Source organism: Dipodomys ordii, unplaced genomic scaffold (assembly GCF_000151885.1).
Source record: "Dipodomys ordii isolate 6190 unplaced genomic scaffold, Dord_2.0 Scaffold7, whole genome shotgun sequence".
NCBI classification, from domain to species: domain Eukaryota; kingdom Metazoa; phylum Chordata; class Mammalia; order Rodentia; family Heteromyidae; genus Dipodomys; species Dipodomys ordii.
The window spans coordinates 3341180-3341759 of record NW_012267223.1 but is presented as its reverse complement, the minus strand read 5'-3'; positions in this window follow the sequence as shown (position 1 = coordinate 3341759).

Sequence of the window (580 nt, the reverse complement as noted above, 5' to 3'; positions counted from 1 at the left end):
CACACACACACACACACACACACACGTGCAAACTGTCAGCCAGCGGCTTGTGCCTGTAATCCAAGCTATTCAGTAGGCTGAGATCTACTGGATCATGGATTGAAGCCAGCCAGGGCTGAAAAGTCCTTGAGACTCCATCTCCAAAATAACAAAGTAAAAAGCAGGACTGTAAGTATAGCTCAAATGGTAGACCACCTAGCAAGATGAACAAGCACAAAGTCCTGAATTCAAATAGCTACTGGGCCCAGAGTTCAAGCCCAGGACTTGGAAAAAAAAAAAAAAAAAAGACTAGTGATGTGAGGCTCTGGGCTCAATCTGTGGTATTACACAAAATAAAAACAAAGCTTACTGGGATGTGGATGCTCTAATCCTATATTTTCTGCTTCACTGTCAATATAAACTTAATGTAAAGATTTCTCTCATAGCCGGGCACTGGCTATGATCCTAGCTATTCAGGAGACTAAGATCTGAGCATCTCAGTTCAAAGCCAGCTAGGGCAGGAAAGTCCGTGAGACTCTTATCTCCAATAAACCATTCAGAAAACCGGAATTGGTGCTATGACTCAAATGGTAGAAAGCTT